We start from the raw sequence: 22,931 nt of genomic DNA, 5'->3' as shown, positions 1-22,931 counted from the left end.
TTGAATTGGTTTTGGAGTTTTTTTGTTTGTTGCTTTTATAGTGCATTTTCCAGCATGACGCGTGGGAAATGCAGGCCTGTTGCTGGTTTGCGCTGATTTTCGTATTGCGCTTTGTGGCATCGCAACTTCTTGGGCATTTGTGTTTCGCATTTTTTGTTTGTTGCAATGGCTTTTACGAGGTCATTTGGCACGTTATCATGCTGCTATCGCATGGTGCTGCCGGGTTGGGAATTGGACGTTAAGATGGTGTTATTTTCTCGTGATGTACTGCGATATGCAAAGTTGCGTTAAGCTAAATTTGCGATGGTTATCACACGTTCTTGATAAAATGCCCCATAGTGTTATCCCCTAATCTACAAAAGGCAGCAGTTGTAGAAAATACTGTGTGCCATGGGTCTCACTGTTGTACAATGACACACCACTGCCCCAAATGATTGTCAGGTATTCCTACATGTAGCACAAATGAACGTCGAGAGATGTACAACCAAAAATTGATTCAGTTTTACTTTCGATTGCCTTGATGCTTTTGGAACATTCTAGATCGTCTTAAATGAAATGCTGTGAGGACAGAAATGACAAAGCGAATGCTGGTGGTCTCATTCAGTATAGGAGGAAAAGCTCGTTTTTGAGTAATTGACATAAATTCCACTGAGGCATTTTCTGTTTCTTTAAAACAAAGGCTTTTTATAAATGAGTTCTTCTCAAAATCCCGGAAACTAAGCTCCTGTAATTTAGAATGCCGTCTGAGCGCCCTTGTCTTCTGTTCAATGGGGGATCTGTAGTCATTCAGTGATCTCTTTCTTTCCGAGCAGATGATGTAAACTTCAAAGGGTTTATCGCAGATAAAAGGGATTCCATTGAGGGTGTAAACTAATTATTGGAATGTAATGCAGCCACTGAATAGAATGGATTCTTGTCTTCGGGAGCCTTCGTCAACATTCTGGCCAACAGTAAGACATACACAGCCCATCTTGTCCCTATTTTACTCTCTCGGAGAAGAGTCCAAGATCAATGGCGTCCATTTTGTTTCTTCTGGTAATTATACAAATAGATGTAATGAATAAATATACCAGACCCGGGCCGGCAAAGGGCGGCATCCGGAGTAAATATGCAACCGGCGCAACCGCCTCAAAAGGAGAGAAAAGAGAGTGAGCTGGAGGAGAAAGCGTGCCAACAGGAGATTGGAGGGATTCCACAACCACCCACTGCACAGCAAGCACGTGTTCATGTTTCAAGTATTTCTAAGCATTGAATACTTACGTTGTGCTGAATTTCAAAGTGTGTGTTTATCTTATAGCACAATCATTTTTGTTAATATGCCAAAAATACGGTTTAAGCACTAAAGTAAAGTTAGGGGAACCACACAGTATCGTTCAGTCAGAGCATGGGTGCTAATGCCTCAGGCAAAACATCTCGTGGGCACATTTTCTCCACTGTTTGTGCTGTGGAACACATTCACTATTATAGAAGGCATGTTTGAACCATTTCTGTATATCAGTTATAACTAGTGCCCTCTTAGCAACGGTGAGCACACTTTCATGAGCAGCGAAGTTAAAGATAAGGTACATTATAGCTATCTGTCCCCAATAGCTTTTGTTGGGAATTGCAAGAGCATTAAGCTTGACATAAAGAACACAAGATAGAGAAATGGATGGATGTGTGGATGGATGGATGGATGGATGGATAGATGGATTGATTGATTTGGGATAATGCTCCACAGAAACTGACTGAGGGGACATAAAAGAGACTTTCACTATCAAGGAAAAAGAAACATAGTAACATATTCCAAAGTTTAAGCAATGCATGTGGACAAAGAGAATTTGCTCATATTGGAGACAAATATGATCTAAAACCCCATACATCCACTTAAAGGCTGATTATGAGTTTGGCGGTCCGGGGACTGCTGCGGAGTCAGTGTTTGGTCCAACCGCCCAGTTACAAACATTGTGGATGGACTGCCACAAGACCGCCGCCACCACCACGATCCTGGATCTCATGGTGGCGGCGATGGGGAAGGTGGTGGGGATTGAAGGCGGTGCCGATGCTGGCACTGCCGTTCAAATTACATGTTGCATTTTTGCCAGCCTTTTCATGGTGTGGACCCGCCATGAAAAGGTCGTCGGAAAGGCATGGAAGGTGCCTTGTACAGGCCCGCCTGATTGTATTGTATTGTATTGTATTAACATTTATAAAGCGCGAAACTGCGACCCTACGGGTATCCAGGCGCTCTGACAGAACGGGTCACTTATGCTGAGGGGGGAGAGGTCCGGGATCATCAGGCTGATGGAAAGAGCCAGGTCTTAAGGCTCTTTCTGAATGCCATTAACGAATCTGTCTGTCTAAGCCCCTGTGGCAGCTCGTTCCACATCCGTGCTCCAACCACGCTAAAGGCCCTCCCACCCAACCTTGAGCGTATAAACCTAGGTTGCGTCAGCAAGCTAGCAGTAGAAGATCGCAACTGTCTTGTGGGGGAATAGCGTGTGAATCTTTCTTGGAGCGGGACCGGGCCCCTCCCATAGGTTGCTTTATGGACTAAGCAAAGGGACTTAAAGAGAACCCTCTCTCTAATTGGCAGCCAGTGGAGATCACACAGCGCCTGAGTAGAGGAAGAATCGTACTTGCGATTTAACGCCAGCTTCGCCGCAGCTGACTGAACACGCTGTAGCCCCTGCAGAATGTATTGGGGGTCTCCAAGATACAGGGAATTGCAGTAATCTAATCTGCTTAGCTCCGCGCTCCTCACAACCGTGCTTCGAGAGTCTACGGGCAGCAGTGGAAGAATTCGGCGTAAAAGCCGAAGTAGCCCAAAGCATATGCTGGCTGTCTTATTAACCTGCAAATCCAGCTGGAGATTGCTGTCAAATAGAAAGCCGAGATTTCGTACCACGCTGACTGGGACCAGTGGAGCCTCATCCGGAACAAGTCTGAGGTCCACTGGTAGGCGTTGAATCTGCCTTATCGGCGCAAAGTACACCAGCTCGGTCTTATCTCCATTGAACTGCAGGCTATTTCTTTGTAGCCAGTCGATGGTCCGCCTCATGCAACTATGAAATTGCTCAAGGGGAACTGCCTGTTTCCCTTCCAATGAGAACACCAATTGTGTATCATCAGCATAATTAATTAGCTCCACCCCGAACGCTTTGATGATTGGAAGGAGTGGCTGTAGATATATATTGAATAAGATGGGGCTAATGCTAGAGCCTTGCGGTACTCCAAAGGCCACTGGAGTTTTTTCTGAGGAGAAAGGTCCCAGAGTCACCATTTGATGTCTTCCCGCCAAGTAGGAGCGAAGCCACTGTAGTGCCCGGCCCTTCACCCCAAACTCCTCCAGACGCTCCAGCAGGATTGTGTGACTCACTGTGTCAAATGCGGCTGACAAATCCAGGAGCACCAAAACTGCGGTGCTCCCATTGTCAGCCCGCATTCGCATATTATCCAGCATAGTGACCAGGGCTGACTCCGTTCCGTGGCCGGGACAGAAGCCAAACTGGTCCTTATCCAGCAGATGGTTTTCCTCTAAGTAGTCCGAAAGGGACCTACTTACAACCTTTTCTAAGATTTTAATAGGAAAAGGGAGGAGAGAAATGGGCCGGAAATTAGCTGGAATAGTTGGATTCAGAGTTGGTTTTTTGATAAGGGGGGAGACCACTGCCTGTTTCCAATTCTCTGGAACCAGACCCACTTCCAGAGACTGGTTGCAGATCTGGCGCAGCCATGGAAGGGTCAAGTGACCATAGAGCTTCCATGCCCTATGGGGCAGGGGGTCAAGAGGTGAACCAGACGAGATACTGTGAGCCGTTGTAACAAACGACACGTCCGTAAAAGAAGGGAAAGTAGTTAAGGAACAGTGGCGGCTCGATCTCTCATTGGCCAACCCCTTGTCTAACTCCTGGTCGGCTGTAACATTATCCTTAAAAAGATCAGTTATCTTAGCCACTTTATCTTTGAAGTGGTTAGCAATCTCATCACACAGCTTTTGTGATGCTACTGCTTTGTTCTCGAGACAGTGCGGGCCGAAATAGACCTTACAATTTTGAACAGTTCCTTTGCCCCATTTGAGGCTTGCACTATAGAGTCAGCATAAAAATTAGCTTTTCGCTCCATAATGAGCTGCTTATATCTGCTCTGTGCTGATTTTAGTGTCAGCTTGTCCATGTCCAGGTATCCCTTCCTCCATTTCCTTTCCGCCCGTCTGCAGAGCTGTCTTTGCGCTCTCAGATCATCATCGTACCAGGGAGCAGACGGTTTATCCCTAATTCTTATCTGTTTCATCGGGACTAGATGATCTAGGTCAGCAGTGATAAACTCACAGTAGGCATTATAATTCACCTCCACCGTATTGGAAGCCTGATAGAGGCTAACTGTAGGAGGAGAAAGAAGGGTGCCCGCTTTTGCGAGTTTGGACCAGTTTCTGCCTTCCCGATACAATACTGCGGGTTTAGCTTGGGCAGAAGTAACAGCTATCAGCAAGTTAAAATGAATAAAATAATGGTCAGTCCAAATTTGGGGCTGAATGTTTAAGAGTCTAGCCTCGGACTCATGTGCGAAAAGGAGATCAAGTATGTGGCCTCCCTTATGAGTAGGGGAGGTGACTAATTGCTGAAGGCCAAGACTATTGCAGGTATACATCAAGTCCCTTAACTGGTTCTTCATGTTAGCATTATCCCACCAGTTAAAATCGCCCAGAATAACCAGTTTGGAGTGTGATAGTGACAGGTTGGTAATAGTATTCAAAAGAGGCTGCAGTGGGGTGTTGCTCCCAGGGGGGCGATAGCAGAGCAAACCTGAAAATAGATTGCCACTGACTCCATGAAACGAGAAGGCCATCACTTCAATACCTTCCAGCTCATCCGTCTGTAACAAGAGGGGTCGAAGACCCTCCCTGTAGATTAAGCCCACCCCACCTCTTTTGCCTCTCTTTCTGGGTTTATGTAGGATTTTGAAGCCCTCAGGGCAGGCAAGGCCGACCTCCACTACTGATTCTGCCCTGATCCAAGTTTCCGTAAGGAATAGTACGTCAAGCTTTAGATCTTCAATCAGTAGTGCGATTTCTGTGTGGTGCTTGACTAAAGATCTACTGTTAAGCAATCCACAGTTGAGATTATTCGGCGCCTTCGTGCACGTTTCATCTACACTCACACCAAAAAGGGTGGCCTTTTTTACCCACTTGGTCTGGGAAGTTACAGCGTTATTCATCCTGCTGCCTATCTCTAATAGCTGTGTCCTGGAATACGAATGGCGGACCTTGGTAGCGTTATGTGAGTCGTCAGTCGTCCTGTACTCGTCCGGAGCGTGGACGGGCGCAGACGGGATTGCCTCTGGCGCGCCTCCGGCGCGCCACTGGCATTCCCCCTGCGCGCGCTGCGCGCTAGCATGTGTCCTGTTTTATATCCTATCCCCTTGTGGTCCTGGTGCCCCTATCAATATGGCACCTGACCACAGCCCCCAAGCCTGTCCCAAGATGGCGCCCGGCACAGCGTGAGGCGAAGGGGATCCCGCTCGAGCAGCAGGTGAGAGAGGATATGTTTTAAAGTGCGGGTATGCGGAGGGTTAAAAATGCTAAAAACATACACATAAGCACACAATAAAATATTAGATGCGGTCCCGTGGCAGAAAATACACCGTAAGGATTCGAATCAGAACGAAAAGTATTTAGCAGCAATATGACAGTTTTAAAAACAGTTTAGCAGCAGCAGCCCCTGAGACAGCCTCTCGGCTACTCAGCAAAGTGCGTCTCGTCAAATATTTGCCCATTGGGCATTGTGGTTGGGGGCACATGTTGTGCTCCCTCATTCCTGCACTGTTGTGTGCACACTGAGTGCAATGCATGACATGGTGCCCGTCAATAATGCGCACACAACAGTGCAGGTGCTGCAGTGTGGTGGCATTGCCTTTAGACTCACTATGTGAGCCGAAGCATGCCGCCGCCTCAAGACTTCCACCAGCACACCGCCAACCCGGTGGTTTACTCGTAATGTGGCAGTCAGGATGCCACTGGCTTGGCGGCATCCTGTCAACTGCTGCAACAGCAGTCCAAAGTCGGACCGCCACAATTGTAGTCAGGCCCTTAGTTGTTTTTCCTTGCTCAGAAGGATATTCCTGACCCTTTCTTAGCAATGGCCCTGCGATGGGCATTGACAACCATATAACTTTTATCTATACTTGCAATGCACATGGGACACTACCCTCTTTTTGATGCCCATTTGTAAATTTGTATTATATAACTACTGTAGTTGTGGCATTGGTCTTTACGCTTATGATTTAGCTCAGGCAGATATGATTTGATTTGTAAATCAATGGGATATATGATACATACATTATACACTTACACACTGCATACATCTATTCCACATCTATTCCACTGTCTGGGTCTTAAAATTAGGCCCATGTGATTACTGTGATTCCTGTGAGTATTATAATAACTCCTCTACATTGATTCCTAAATCCTCGTTCTTAGCCAGAAGAGTATTGTTTCAATTCAAATTATACTATGTTCAGTTTCTCATGATTAACAATTTTTATCTGAGATGAGGAAACTCCTTCATTATCTTCACACATTGTCCTTTGATATCATTCTAAACATCTCAAAATTATTCTCTAAGGTCTGTGTTCGAAAGGTTAGGTTGTTCTATGTGTGTTTCAGCCACCATAGAAGCAATTTAGAAGCAATGAACCTTGACATTTGACAGTAAAACATTTTGAGACATACACTGTCAATTATTCAAGAAGACATCTTAAACAATCTATGAAAGGGATTGTACATGTTTGATCACCTTTGTCCTTAATATGAACCATATGTTTAGCCAAATTCACGGTCCATTTCTCTCAAATTAATTTCCATTGCACACCACAGATGCATTTACCAAGCTGGTATAATTTTATTCTCACAATGATATTTAAATCAAAGAAAATGCAACCACCACTCTTTACATAATACAAGGAATGCATTTTGAATTTATTGAACTCTCTCTTCCCTAATAAAAATGTATAAAAATATATAATAACCCTTCCAGACATCAAACATTGACTTAACTGAAGGGATCCTATCACAGGTGAAGTTAACCTCTTGAGTAAAGGCCTCTATTTCTGTCCTGTACCTAAGGACCATAATATGGCCTACATGAAGAGAGACCTAAAAGCCTTAGAGAGAAGATGCAGACTTGTAGAATACTTTAACAATGCTTCTAATGTTTATCTGACAAGCTACCTACCAGATCCATTAAAGAAGTTCCACCATCCCAAATCATGCACTCCTCAATGTGGTAAAAATCCTGTTCTTGATACATGCATCTATCAACAAACACATCAAGGAATCAACACCTGAAAGGATGTTTGATAACATTACCCTAGAAGAAAGAAAAGCTCTCCACCACCTTCAGCAGAGAATGGATGTCATTATAAAACTGGTAAAGGTGGTGCAGTGGTTGCCACGAAATTAAGTGTCAAGCATGCCATTGAAAGACAAAGGTGGTGCAGTGGTTGCCATGAAAGTAAGTGGTAAGCAACCCATTGAAGTCTGGGACACCATAACCACCCTCACCCCTGAAGTGATGTTCATGAAAGAAACCTGCCCCACTCCCGCATCGGTGCCTGACATCGCCACCACGGTGTCCCCCCCGGATACAAGCTTCTACACTGCAACTGTGCCGGCAGATATAGTGGAATCATGGAACGCCTCAACTTTCAGATCTAACTTGATGGAAAAACCACCATTGGAGGAACCCTCACATACAGACCCCCGGGTCCCCACCCAAGCTTCTGCAACAACATTCCTGATTTCATTGCCCCCCTGGCAATGACCCCAAACACAACAACTTCCTAGGAGACCTGAACTCCCAGCTCCCAGACCCCAAAGACACCAACTCTGCCTCTGGAGAACATGAGCAATATCGGCCTCTTAGAACTGCTCTCCACCCCCACGCACATTGCAGGACATGCTCTGGACCCTATCTTCTCCCCCAGTGACAGAATTAAGTTCTCCCACACCACCAAACCGACCTAGACAGACCACAGCATTGTCCACTTCACCCTTACCGGCTCCCAGAACCCCACACCAGAGGACTCACCAAAAGTGAAACTGAGTCACAGCACCCCTGTGGACCTCTGCTCTCAAAACAACCAGGCTCGACCCCTCTGACAACGTCAATATCAAAGTCCAGAACTTCTCGAGCTGGTTCTCCTTCGCCGCAGACAGCATCACCCCCATGAAGGACACCCTCTGCAACAGACTCGCAAAGCACGCCAGCTGGTTCACCTCTAATCTACAGACCCTCAAACATGACTGCAAGATACTAAAGAGACACTGGCACACCAGCAAGAACCCTTCTGATGTCAGCTCATTCAGATCCGCCCTCAACAAGTACCGTCACCACCACAGGGAGACTAAGCCCTCAGGGGACACCGTCACCAACCGCATCGAGGCAAGCCCCAAGCATGCCAAAGAGATCTTCACCATTGTCAGAGAGTTCTGCATGCCAAAGAGATCTTCACCATCGTCAGAGAGTTCTCCCGCCCAGCTGCCACTGAAAACATGATTCACCCCTCCCAATCCCTCTGCAACACCCTAGCGGACTACTTATACCAGAAGATCACAGCCACCTACAGGAACTTCGACTCCCAAACCACTGACTTCAAACCCCGCTGCTCTCCTACCAATGCCACCGAAACCCACAGACTTTCAGATTGGTAGCAGCTCTCGAGCCAAGAGACCACCACCATTGTGAACTCAATCCACTCTGGTGCACCCATGAACACCTCCCCACACCACATCTACAACCAAGAGAGAGAAGAAATCAGCAACATCCTCACTGAGGTCCTCAACGTGTCCATCACTAAAGCCACCATCCCCGCTGCATGGAAGCATGCGGAGGTCTGGCCTCGCCTGCAAAAACCCTCCACTGACCCCAGATTACACATGAACTATCGACCCATCTCTCTACTCCCCTTCCCAGCCAAGGACCTGGAGAAAACCATCCACATTCTTGACGCCTCCCAATAAGGCTTTCGGGCCAACCAGAGCACAGAGACCACCCTGATCGCAGGCAGACACAACAACAGATGCCTCCTCGACCAAGGGGAAACAACAGTCCTCATCCTGCTTGACCTCTTAGCAGCATTTAACACCATCTCCCATCACACCCTCACCACCAGACTCTACCATGTGGGCATCCAAGGCAATGCTCTCAACTGGATCGCCTCCTTCCTCTCCGGCCAAACGCAGAGGATCCACCTACCACCTTTTTGCTCCAAACCCAAAAACATAATCTACTGTGTCCCCCAAGCCTCTTCACTATGCATAGTTTGCTCCTTCTCCTACCTCACCGCCAAGTCCTGGAACAACCCCCCCCCCTCCAACTTTGCACCTCCCCTTCACTTGAAGAATTAAGGAAATGAACAACCTGGCCGTCCCATCAGCCCTGTCAATGTTACTGTTACTGAGAGACTATCTTTATTTGTTGACCTGTATCTCCAGCCCATTTTACAGGGACTCCCATCATTTGTTCTGGATACCAGTCACTTCCTTCAGATTATTAAAAAGTTAAACCAAACCTACACATTTGATGTGACACTCTTCTGGCTAGATTTGATGTTACATCATTTTACACCAATTGACCTCATGAGGATGAGCTTATGGCGTTATCTGAATCTCTTAATAAAAGAACTGTAAAAAAATCCATCAACAGATGTGCTTAGCAATTTTGCAAGAGTTATCCTTAAATGCAACAATTTTACCTTCAATGGTAAACACTATCTGCAGATGCAAGGGACACTTGGATGGCTCCATCCTTTGCAAATATCTTCATGGGCAAACTAGACAACTATATATTTGCTACTTCCTGCATCAAACCACTGGTATGACTACGATACATTGACAACATATTTATAATAGGGAATCCAGGAAGTATCTATCCTAGAATCAAATTTGCCAGCAGCAATACTAAACTGAAGCATCATTTCCCTTTTCTGATGTGCTACTCACCATTCATGAACAAAAAATGATAACTGGTCTGTACCACAGGCCTACAGTTGCTCATTTACATCTAAACTAGACTTCATGTCACCCACACCACATTAAACTCAGCATCTTTCACAGCCAAGCACTCAGACTAAGACTAATCTACACCAATGAGCACACCTGTAAAGACCATCTACAGGAGCTTGTTACATGATTTAAAAGGCGAGGCTATCCTCTGCATATTATACAGCAACAAAATAACTAGTCTTTGCAGTTACTAGGCCTGGGTGGAGTTTCTGGAGTTCCGCTCCATGGAACTCTGCGAAGAGACCAAGCTGGGGGGTGTATTTGGTCATGGTGTTTGCGTTGATTTTCAGCGCCGGGTGTTTGTCCTGCACTGTAAAATCAGTGCAAACGGCACAATGCGCAGCACAAGAGGGATCTGCTTCTTTTCTGCCGCTCAAGTAGATTTTCTACTCAATTTTCAACTCAAGCGGCAGCTTTCTCAATGCGAACAGAAGGTTTCTCAATACAAGCACTTGCGACCATCCGTGACCGCTCACGAAGAGAAATCCAACTGCCCGTGTTAAAAATTCATGCAGGGAGGTGGATTTGCCCCGCTCGCACTCGCCAACATAACGTTGGTGAGCACAAGCGAGGAAAAAACTCTGTCCATGTTTTCAATATTTTGCGTGCTCAGTGGAGTGCAGAAAGCTCTGCAAATCCCACAAACAGAGTGGAGTTCACCGCCCAGGCCTAGGAGTTACCCAGGGAAGCACTTATTTGGAATACCAAGAGCAGAAACAAAAGTGGCAGAATTTCATTTCTGCTTGACAATCATCCATCAGCTCCCAACTACAGAAATATCATGCAAAAAACACTTCCCTTACTGTCCACTTGTGAAAATTTACAAAAGTTTTTTCCAGTCGTTGCTTACCACAGAGCTCCCAATTTATGATCTCTCATTGTGAACTCAAGCAAGCTGTAACAATTGCAGGGGTTCATTGCTGTGACTCTAAAAGGTGCATCACATGTCAATATCTCTTACAAACATCATCAGTAACCAGTTCTGTTACAAGAAGGAATACAATACAATACAATACAATACAATACAATACAAGGACCTATGGAATAAGACAGCATCTTACATGTTGCTCAACATGCATTTTTCATGGTATTCAGTGCTAAAGCCAAAGCTGTAAAAAACAATATGTAGGCCAAATAGTGAAAGACCTAAGTACATGTTTCTGGAACCACAAATCGGCAATAAGAAACTTGACCAGTCTATAGCCAATCATTGTAACCTTGTGGATCATTTACTATCAAATTTGAAGATTTTCCCTATGGAACATGCCTTAAAGGAAGAACTAACGGACCCCAGGAAAAACTTCTGAATGGACTGTTTAAAATCACTGCATCCAGATGGACTGAACATCACTGACAATACCACCTGATTATTGCATATCTCAAAAGATCTCACGACTGCATTGATTCCACATTCTAAATGGAATCGTGACTCACAATGGTTTTTGAAAATTCATCAATGTCATCTGTGCAGCCACTGAGCAAACCATATTGTACTACCTGAGGGTCATGAGTGATGTAATATGTGAGGTCATAAGGTCATAAGCAGTGCACTGCGGGGGTGTAAGTTATTGTTACCTCAGGTAACTATAACTGCTACATTTCTATCATTTTGTATGAGTGAAATCTGAGCCTAACTACAATGTCCCTGTAACCTTTGCTTTTTTCTGTGAATTTCTAAGGTTTTTTTAAATTTTATTTGCTAACTATAACGTCCCTGTAACCTTTGTTTTTTAAGTGAATTTCTAAGATTTTTTAAAATTCTATTTCCTAACTATAAAGTCTTTGTAACCCTTGGTTTTTTAAGAAAAAAATTAATAAAACGAATTTCGTTGCGCGCGCTGCATCACATTTGGCGATGCAGCGCGCGCAATGAAATTCGTTTTATTAATTTTTTTCGTAACTTACCTGAACTTGGCCGTATGCCGCATTTTGCAACCCCCCACCCTGCCCCTCCTCTGCGCCACGTCACTGCCCCGGTAAAACGCCCTACACGGGCCGTCACTGAGTGCATTTCTATGTTGTTTTAACTAGTAGGCATGTTTGCAGAGTGATGGAGAAAGGGGGTGGGGCCTCCGACCAGCTCTCAGCAATCCCACTGTTTAGGACTTACTGGAGGTAACAGGAGGGGTTGTTGGCCCCCAACTACCCTCAGCAGCCAAGGGGACTTCATCCCCCAACCAGTAGTGCACCGGGATGCGTGCTTGTAGATTGGTGAAGGAAGGGGTGGGGCCTCCGACAACCTCTCAGCAATCCTGCTGTGAGGGACTTACAGGAGGTAACAGGAGGGGTTCTTGGCCCCCAAGGACCCTCAGAATACAAGGGGACTTCATGATAGGAGGTGCATTTGCAGAGTGGTGGAGAAAGGAAGCGGGCCTCTGATGACCTCTCAGCAATCTGGCTGTGACGGACTTGCTGGAGATAACAGGAGGGGATGTTGGCCCCCCAGTACCATGAGCAGCCAAGGGGGCTTCATCCCCCAACAAGTTGTGCACCAGGAGGACCCTCTGCAGAGTGGTTCAGAAATGGGGTGGGGCCTCCTGCAGCTTTTTTTATTTTTTTATTATGGGAGGGGGGCCATGCTTTCCCCTTCCCCAGGCCTATTGCGACCCCGGGGACTCCATCCTCCAAGGCCCAGCAATGGGGGAGAGGGGCAGCATTGTCATAGGGAGGTGGTGGTTCCTAGGGCCGAGAATGGCCCCCTTCCTATTTTTAAATTACATTTGGCCCCAGGGAGATGGTGGTCCATGGGGTCTGGGTGGGTCTGTGAGGTCCCCAAATAAAAAAAAATTAGCCCCCGTGAGGTGGTGGTTGCCTGGGCATGGGGAGATCTGCGAGGCCCCCTCAAGCCTTTTCTATTAGCACCAGGGAGATGGTGGTCCCCAGGACTCTGGAGGAGGCAGTAGAGGCCTCCCCATAATATTTTGAGCAATAGCCTGGGGAGGTGTCGCTCCCTGGGGCCAGGGGGTCCGCGAGACGCTCCCTTTATTTATCAATAAGCCGCGGGGAGGTGGCAGACCTCCGGGCATGAGGGGACCGCGAGACCCCACCCATTTATTTACAAATTTTACTGCTGTATGCTCTCGGTACCCAGCCCACCCAGGGGCTTAATAATAGAGAAGCGCAGGAGTCTGAGTTTTTTTTTCTTTCAGAGGGAGCCCCGTATCCAGCAAAGCTCCTGCTGACAATAAAAAAAATGCTTTTGTGGTCCCCCCCAAGAGACCTACCGGGTCTGGGTATTCCAACACGGCCCCCTTCTCTTTTTTCTTTACCTTTTTTTGTGAGACTCGGCTCAAGCCAAGTCCCAAGATGGCTGCCAACACTTCATGGATTAAAGTGTTGGCAGCCAGTCAGATCTTAGCACGAGATCGGGAGGGGTGGTAGAGCCTTCGCATCCCTATATGTACAAATTGGATTTCGGTTAAATTTTCCAAAACTACTGAACAGATTTACACCAAATCACAAAAAGTCACTTTCCCTGGACCAATATCTACCTTTCTGCAAATTTGGTGTAATTCCGTTCAGCAGTTCGGGCTGTATCCGTGTCTAAAGTTTCTATGGGAATTAACACATTTTGGGAAACCCCTTTTTCTTGGCCCCTGCTTGATAGATCACCCTGAAAGCAAGACAGCAGCTAAAGTGAGCATCATACTAGTTTTTAAATTTTGCGACGAATCGTCAAACGACGCCAAAGTTATTGGCAAATGAATAAACGTTGTACCTATGGAAACTAGGTCCTAACTAAAACTATATACTGGTAGATTATAGATAGATCAGTAGTTATAGTTAGGGCTATGTTTTGAAAGGAAATGGTTGTTTTGTTTTAGTATGTTAATAACTTTGGTGACATTTGACAAATCTCCACGACAGTTTCCCCAAATATTTCTTTTAAACTCAGCTCCTTTCTGGAAAGTTTCAAGGTGATCCATCAGCCTGAGGCTAAGAAAAAGGGGGCGGGCAAAAATGCAATTAGCCCACACAATTTCCATAGGGATTTTTGAAAAGTGCTACAGCCAAAATGTTTGAACAGAATTGCACCAAATTTGGCAGAGTGCTATATCTTGGACCAGAAAGCATGCTTTTTGTGATTTGGTGTTAATCAGTCCAGTCGTTTTTCAAAAATTAAGGTTAAAAACTTTGTAAATCTAGAGTCTTGCGAGCCCCCAAATATAAGAAATGTAGCATTCTGATTGGCTGAGGTATTTTCCCCTCTGGCCACTTTGCTCTTACAAGAGTGTGGGTCCATTTGGACCAAGCACTCTTATTGGCTGACCACAACATGAAAATAAATGTTGCAACGGCCAATGAAGACTCATGGACTTAGGGCCTGATGTAGATTACGGTGGACAGGTTACTATGGGATTTATATATTTCAGAGGATGGGATATCCGTCACCATTGTGACAGAGTAACCCATCTGCCGAAATCTAAATCAGGCTCTTAGTATATGTCTGAAACGGTTTGAAAAAGAATACAAGGGGGCAGGATATGAATACCCTGCCCCCCTAGGTCTTGTTGTGGGGTAAAAAACTAAATGGCAGACTTTTAAAAAAAATAAATGACCCTAGCAGTGGGCCAGGTTCGGGGATCAAATCTCTGCTTTTTCAAATAATGGGGAGGGGGCGTGTGTGGGGACCCCATTCCCAGCCAATTTTGGCCCATGGGAAAACATCCCCCAGTGCTGTTTTCATAATAAGGAGATGGACACAAGTCACTTGAGTTATAGCTATCTCAACTAACTATAACGTGTACCCTAAAGTAACTATAACTGATGCCCTTGCCATGAGCTGCTCAAGAAATGTAAGTCACTGAAGGACTTTCTAATGTAAAAATGTGGTTACCACAGAGTTAACTGCCACAGTACTTTTTTCAAAAATGGGTTTCAAGAGATGTGCGAAATGGAGAGCTTGTGAGTACAGTGTTGACAAAAAGTTTTTTGAGATTCCTCGAATGATGAAGGAGTTTTCTATCAGTATGAGATTTTCCGGTTACTCTGGTTTCTGTGTTTATGTCCTTAAATGCACCTGTAATAACTTGTACGTGGGCACCATTCACCAAGCAAATAGATAGGTCCTTGAACACATGCAAGCCATAACTAATGAAGACAAGAAGCATCCGTTAGCCAGGCACTTCAAAGAGTACATAAGTAACAGGAGTAAACTACAGTTCCTGGTGTTTGATTCCCTAGAATTAGGGGAGGCAATATAACTTTAGAATAATGGAGGCTAGAATCAAAGTATACAATTAATTTTAATAGAGTAGTCCCAAATTCAGATGAGAAATTGGCTGTTCATTTAGTATAAAGTGTATGTCACTGCGTGATGCAAAAATATTGTGTCAAGAATATCAGAAAATATCAGAAATATAGTCAACAGGAATATTAAAGGTAAAAATCAATTTTTTGTTGAAGTTTCTAATATTAATGTAAAAATATCGATGAAGGAAATGTTCTTGAATGTAATAGCGCTCATAAGTGTTACTTTGTATGTGATTTAATGTAGTGTGTTTAATTGCATATGTTTGTAAATTCTTTATTTGTGTTTTTAGTAAAATAATGTATTACCTATGAAATGGTTGACATTTTTATTTTGAGTTCATTTAATATATATAAATAATTGGTTTCATAACATTTGTAGTAGTGGCATATTTGGTTTTTAGGAGATAAATGTGTGGGGATTTGAAAAGTAAATATTTTAGTGTAAGAAGTATGGTAATAGTTTTAATGATATGCTAATTAATATTTTACAATATTAAAATGTATTTTTCTACTTAAACATTTTCAATAATTTTAATTTAATAATAATCAAAATATGCATTAATGGTATTTAGATTAAAATATTTGAAATTAAAAAAATAATTGATTAAAATACTTTACAAAATAAAAATATTAAAACGTATTGTAATACAGTAAAATAATACAAATAATTATATAGAAGTTTCAAAATTTCTAGAAGTAACGGAAGCAAGGTGGTGGCAGCTTGATCACAGCAGCAACTTCTCTCACTATCTCCGTTGAACATAATGATTTATAGACAACGGCACACACTTACCGGTGGTCCACGGATTTCATCTTGCGTCTTTAAGGGGTCCGTGCCGGCTGTCAGCGATTCATGAATGCCCTGGCTGGGACCGAGCAGGCGACTCGAGCTTCCGACGTGGGCTGAGGCACCGGACAGCTTCTCCTCGCAGAGGAGCTGCAGGGGCGTCAGTGGGAAGCCAATCGACGCGCTGGTGAGAGCAGCGTGTTTACTTCACTCCACCCTGAAGCTGTGGGTGAGAACTGCAGCTAATCTGGGACACAGGCTGGCTCTGTGGGACTTCAATACAACAATGAGCTTCAGTCTTGCATTTGGGAGGATGCCTCCTAAGTCAACAAAGCAAACAAAGGAAGTGGTGAATAGAAAATCACCGCAAATACAGCAGACTCAAGGTAATAGTCTGGAGCCTCCCTTGGTTTCTAGTTTATTGGTAGGTAAATCCAATGATCCTCACAACGCCAAGAAGCAACTAGAGAGTGGAGGGGCAGGGAGACGGTGGATCAAGACTGAGCATACCGCTGGACGGAAAGGGACAAACACAAAAGCTTTGGAAGAAGCGGCAGTAGCTTCTGAGTGGGACACTCCAAACAAGCTTTCTGTACCACACCAACCTGCCATCACTGATTTAAAAAAAAAAACAGAGATGGTACTCAGGAGCATACAACTGAACCCCTTGGTTACTCAGGCCCAGAGTTAGCTTTTCTTAGCCTAAGTGTAGATCCAGCTGATGTCATAGGGGAAAATCCTGCAATACACATGGAAGTTCGGGTTGAGACGGCCAGGAATATTAAAGGTGTCCGGAAGGAAAAGGAAGCTGAATATGGTGTTAACGGGGAGGATGATAATGGAACTCTGCCTGACCACCAAATCTGTGGGCCGTCGCCAATACCGATGGAGCTTGTGGGTAGGTGGGAGACACCACATGTCCTGGAGAATTGTCTTTGGCAGCTGGTGATATAATCTCCGATGGAACAGAGACGTTTTTCTCACTTAGGGACGGGTTGGACTTTTTCCGCCTGCCACTGTAACGGAACACGGGACCGACCGCAGAAGTTGCGGTGGTCCTGCCAGGTCAATTAGGATGTGCCCGCCACACTGGCAGGCGCATCCTCGACATTAACATTGCGGCGGGCGGTGCTGTAAGCAGCACCTGCTGCAATGTTAAAGCCCATGTTGTGCCCATTGCCATGCACAACGTGACAGGCACCGTGCAGTGCCTGCCACCTTGTGCATGGCAATGATGAACCCCCCAGTGGAGCCGCCCACACCCCCCACACTGTGGGGGCCTGCAATGGTCCTCCGTGGTGAATTCCTGCATGCCTTTCCATGGCGGAGTCACTGCCACCATATCCTGTGCCTTTTCTGCCTGGCCGGCAATGCGACCGGCGGAAAAGCGGCAGACGGTCTTTCTGTCTGCCGCGGTGCCCCTCGCCATACTAATATGGCGGGGAGTGAAACTGGGTCATTTGGCAGGCGGATCACCACCGCCGGGCCGGCAGTGACCACCGCCGGCCCGGCGGTGGTGATCCGCCCACGTTCCTAATAGGCCCCTTACTGAGTAGTAACTATCAGGTATATCTGATTCAGACCATAGTGAGATCGACGATAGTTTGTCTTCGTCAGGCTCAAGCACTCTGGAAGCACCCGAGGCAGCCTTGAAGCGACAGAAATATCGGATGAACGTTAAACGGGTTAAAGGTCATATCGAGACTCAGAAAAATAAGGGAAGGTGGTCCTGGTTTGAAGTGGGACTATTCCCATACAAGGATAATTGGTCCAACGGGACTGACAAACGAACAGGCGGAATCTTCCCCAGTGCACCTCAGGCTAAGGGAATAATAGATATGAACTCCTCTCTGAGTATAATTCTGGATTCTATAAGAGAACATCATGCCATTACTCAGGCATATGGAATAGAGGCAGGCCTCTAAAAAACTGGAGGGGGCAGTACGGCAAGTCGGTAAAACCTGTGCAGAGATCGGTGAACGGATGAACTTTTTTGGAAGAAAGAACAGTAGTCGAAAAGGAGTTGTCTGACGTTAAAGAGGAAACTAAAACCTACGATGCTCAGTTCTCCAACGCTATGTGGAAGCTGGAGGATATAGAGAACCGTATGAGGAGGAATAACCTCCAATTTCTAGGGATAAAAGAAGGCCTGGAAGGGGAGGACATTCGTTCTTTCATTTTAAATCTCCTTAAAGAAGCTTTCCCTGAGCTTACAGGGTGGGAATAGTAACGGGAAGTCCAGAGGGTCCATCGGTTCCCTTTCACTCGATACAAAAATTCTGGCAGAGATCTAAACCAACCAAGGGCCATTCTGGTATTCTTTGGCAATTACATGCTTAAACAAGCTATATTCGAGAAAGCTCGACCAGAGGTCAGAAGGCAATATAAAGAGTCTTCCTTTTTTGTATGCCCTGATTTTTGTCATGTGACAGTGGAACGTAGATGGCGACTTCGGCAATTGATCAAGGTCTTTCAGGATGCTGGGTTTGATACTTTTTTGCTTGCTCCCGCAAGGGTGAAGACAGTTGTAAGAGGGGTGGTTAAATTATTTTCCTCAGAAATCCAAGCTGGAGAGTACTTAAATCAAGCCCGGTTGAATAAAAGAAGTATATGAGGCTTCAATGCATTTGTTCGGTTAATTTAAATAAGTATTTAAATAAGTGTTTGCTGTAATTAAAAGGTTATACATGCAGGGTAGTCTTTTTTTTCTTTCCTTCTTTTTCTTCTCTTTTTTCTCTCTTTTTTCTCAATATGATTTTTTTGGCTAGATAAAGTACGGAGATGGCTTGGGTGGTGGAGCTGTGATGCTCTGTTCTGTCTCCATCACTCAGACCCTATGGGTCTGGCTGCTTCTAAGCTTAGTACTGGGTGGGGTGGTGGGATGGGAGGAGGGTGTGGGGTGGCGAAGTTCACGGTGGTAAGGTGAAGTGTAAATTGCAGCCGAAGCACAATGTTTATGATGGGTGTCATTTTTTGTGGGTACTTAAGGTTAGAGAACAATCTATAAGGAAGACTGTATGTGAGTGCCTGCAGGGCCAGCACAGTATCTATATTAATGCGGACAAGGTAACACAGCTGGATGTAATGTTTCATTGGAATAATGCCTAAAGTACGCATTGCTTCTATTAATATTTGCGGGCCTAATGACATTGCTAAAAGGAGCAGGATCCAGGAAGATCTTAAAGTATTAAAGGCAGATGTTTATTGTCTACAGGAGACTCACATCGCCAGGAATGATTGCAACCTACTTAAATCCTTGGGGTTGATGGTAGCAGCTTATACTACACAAGATGTGAAGACTAAGGAGGTTGCTGTTCTCACAAAAGGCAGTATCATCAATCCAGGTAGGAAAGCTGTCGATAAGAATGGTAATACTGGAATGCAGGCATGCAACTGGCTCATTTAAATAATGTACAGTCTACGCCCCTGTGCTAGATGACCCAGGGCTACTGTGTTTTTTAACTAATGAATTACCATCCTGGCCAGCACTGTATGTGGTGTGTGGAGATCTAAACCTTAGTGGATCTAGAAGCATCCCGAGGACATTAGGAACCTCCAGTACGGGGTGGCAGCCACATTCGATGAGGGTGTTTAAAAACTTTGTAAATGATATCAGTCTGGTAGACGCTTGGCCTAAACTTAGAGCTCCAGAGCCTGACTATACTTTTTATTCAGCTCCACACGGCAAGCTTGCCAGATTGGATTATTTTTTAACATCGCCATCTATACTCCAAGAGGAACGGCTTGAGCTCTTCCCTAGAGTTATGTCCGATCATAATCCTGTAGTCCTAGAGTTTTCAGTAACTGGAGCAAGGAAGGAGTATTCAAGATGGACTTTTGAGAGGGCTCTGCTATCAGATCAACATTTTATTGAATATATGCATGGCTGGATTAGGGAATTCTTTGATAATAATAGCGGTAGTGCCCCCCTGGAATGGTTTGGGGTGCTTTTAAAGCATCAGTGAGAGGTGAGATTCTGCAATACAGCCTGAGCAAACGAATAAAAGAGGTAGAACAGATTAAACAGTTTTATCAAAAGCTTGCCTTATTGGAACCAGAATTTATTTGTGCCGTGACTCGTGAAGGCGAGGTAGTCAGAATCATGAGCTCTATCAATATAACCAAAGCCTGTCTGAATGATTTCAACGCTGAGAGGCTTGCGGGGAAGTATTCAGCTAAAAGGCAGGATTGCTACGAATATAGCGAGACCGTGGGCAGATTATTGGCAATCAGCGCCAGACAGCAGGCAGCAGCAGGATACATAGATATGATTAGAAACATGCAGGGCAAAGTCATGACAGAATCTGCCGAGATTAGAGAGGCTTTTAGGGAATTTTATGAAGACCTTTACTCGGCCCATACCATGACGGTCATTTTTCAAATCTGAAAATACAGGAATTTGACCAGATCGGAAGGGTCCCACAGGAGGAGGGTGCCCGGCTAGGGGCAGAGATTACAGAAGAGGAGCTATATAGTGCTCTTCAAGCCCTTCCCTCGGGCAAGGCATCGGGAACTGACTGCATCCCTATAGAGTTTTATAAAGTCTTCTTCAGCGAGATTTATCATTCTATACTCGGTTAATTTCAGGAGGTCAGGGAAGGGACTACACCACCTGGTTCTTGGGGTATTGCGAATATTGTTATCTTTTTAAAAAAGGGCAAAGATCCTCTGAATTTAGGCTCATACAGGCCTATTACGCTGTTAAACAGTGACGCCAAGCTATATTCCAAGATTTTTTCTTCACGCTTGAACTCTGTGATGCATCATCTTCTTTCGGTTTGGCAGCATGGGTTTATACAAGGAAGAGGAATTGTAGATCACGTTAGGAGGTTAATTACCCTTTTTGACACTACCAAAACACCGCCAAACCTAGGGGTGTAGCTTTTTTAGACGCGAAGAAGGTCTTCAATAGGGTGTCATGGAGCTATTTATGGATAACCCTCGAGGCTTATGGCCTAGGGGATTCATTCGTGAAAGCAACACAGGTCTTGTTTGTCAACCCTATAGCAAGATTACGAATTATGGGGGAAGAGACGGAGCCATTCTCAATCGGTAGGGCAACAAGACAGGGCTGCCCTGCCTCTCCCCTACTGTTCACCTTATATTTAGATCCCCTTCCTAGGCATCTGGAGGCCTCCGCAGAAATTTTTCCGGTCAGTTTACAGGACAAGGACAGCATAGTTATTGGCCTACACCAATGACGTGGCTATTATTTCATCTGACCCTGATCGTGCAATGTCTGCGTGGAAAGCATTGCTGAAAACTTTGGGATTCAATCGGGTTTTTTATTGAATAAAGCAAAAACGCAGATCGTGGCAAATAGATTTGTTACAGGTATGGATAATAGGATTGTAGAAAAAGCTGTTTACCTAGGCATTATCATCACGGTAAAAGTGGAAGATATAGTGGACCTAAATATCACCCCTATAATGGGGAAAATTAGGAACGATCTCCAACGATCGGATAATCTGAAGTTGTCAATAGTAGGGAGATGTAATCTCATTAAAATGATGATTCTGCCTAAACGTTTGTATATTTTTCATGCGATTCCTTTGGAAATTCATAATTTTTAGTTTAAACAAATAGAGAAGGAGGTAGGTAGGTTTATCTGGTGCTATCAAAGGACCAGGAGAGCTAATGTATTCCTATCTCTACCTAGGGATAAAGGAGGATGGGGGCTCCCGAATTTTAAGCTATATTATTTAGCGGCTTCATTTCAATGTTAACGGCCTCCCTTTGGAGTTAAGGAAAAGGATAGGGAGGATCCCGGTCATGTGCCGACAATATATGAGCTATTGATAGATGCCTGGGCTAACGGCTGTCTCTTGAAATTGTATGAGGCAAGCTACTTTAAGAAAACACGATTCAAGGTACTAATCACTGCTTTTCATAATTGGGCAGGTGTAAGGAAGAAACTTGGGGTAGGTAGGTTCAGCCGTTATTCTCCTATGATCGGGAATGACCAACTGCCAAGGGCACTACAAGATGTGTGCCTGCCGAGGTGGGGAAAAAGTGGTTTATACAGGTTAGGGGACCTGTTAGCTGGGGATCACATAACTATATTCGAAGTAGTTAGGGAAAGGTTTGGTGTTGGACCCCGAGATTTTTTTAAATTTCTACAGCTGAGAGATTTCCTGTTTAAAAAAGCTGGTGGTGCAGCAGGGTTTGGACAGGTACCTATGATGGAATTGTTAATTAATAGTTCAGGATCCTCAATTACACAAATATATAGATGCCTGCTAGAAGGAGTACCAGATGATTTAGATAAACATAGGTTGAAATGACAGGATAGGCTGGGGGTTGAGGGTTCCTGTTTTATGAGATCATTAGAACTCTGGGACACGGTTTTGTGCTCTGCCAATTTGCAGTCCCAACATTTTAAGACCTTATTTGATCTTGTTTTAGATGTGCAACATTTGGTGCAGATTTAGTGCATATTTTTGCCACTTGTCCTCACAAAGAATCTATAGGCCGTGAAATTTCAGGCTTCTTACAACAGGTGCTAAATGAAGATGTTCCTCTGACACCTCAGCTGATGTTATTAGGGGTAAATGATCTAGTCAGCAACAAAGGGGTAGAACTCACTTTCATAGCAACGGCAGTTCTCAGGCTCTGTGTCGCCTCAGCCTGGGTTGATTCACAACCTCCAACCTTTCAGCAATGGAAGGGATGATTTTTACATATATATAATTTAGAAAAGGCCCTTTACGAGAGGAGAGGCAGAAAAAGGTAGGATTAAAGGGAATAGGATTTGGGGCCCCCTCTCCTCCTGGATTGCATCATTTTTGTAAACTGAATTCTTCTCTTGGTCCATTTTGAAAATACTGCAGTTACATTATGTTATTCTCT

Source organism: Triturus cristatus, chromosome 6 (genome assembly GCF_964204655.1).
Source record: "Triturus cristatus chromosome 6, aTriCri1.1, whole genome shotgun sequence".
In the NCBI taxonomy this organism is placed as follows: Eukaryota; Metazoa; Chordata; class Amphibia; order Caudata; family Salamandridae; genus Triturus; species Triturus cristatus.
Note: the sequence above shows the minus strand (reverse complement) of the source record.